The sequence below is a fragment of the Lupinus angustifolius genome, chromosome LG05 (genome assembly GCF_001865875.1).
Source record: "Lupinus angustifolius cultivar Tanjil chromosome LG05, LupAngTanjil_v1.0, whole genome shotgun sequence".
Taxonomy (NCBI): domain Eukaryota; kingdom Viridiplantae; phylum Streptophyta; class Magnoliopsida; order Fabales; family Fabaceae; genus Lupinus; species Lupinus angustifolius.
In genome coordinates this window covers 9,269,243-9,269,668 of record NC_032013.1, presented here as the reverse complement: position 1 = coordinate 9,269,668, position 426 = coordinate 9,269,243, and positions in this window count along the sequence as shown.

Here is a 426-nt window from a genome sequence, read left to right as displayed (position 1 = left end):
ATCCTCATCCTAATCCTCATCCTCATCCTCATCCTCATCCTCATCCTCATCCTCATCCTGATCCTGATCCTCATCCTCATCCACATCCTCATCCTCATCCTCATCCACATCCACATTCTCATCCTCATCCTCATCCTCATTCTCAACCTCTTTGTCAACCTCATCCTCATCCTAATGCTAACCCTAATCCTAATCCAAGTCTTAATCCTCATGCTCATCCTTATCCTCATCCTAATGCTAATCCTAATCGTAATCCTAACCCTAATACTAATCCTAATCCCAATCCTCATCCTCATCCTCATCCTAATCCTCAAGCTCATCCTCATCCTCATCCTCATCCGCATCCTCATCCCCATCCTCATCCCCATCCTCATCCTCATCCCCATCCTCATCCTCATCCTCATCCTCATCCTTATCCTCATCCTT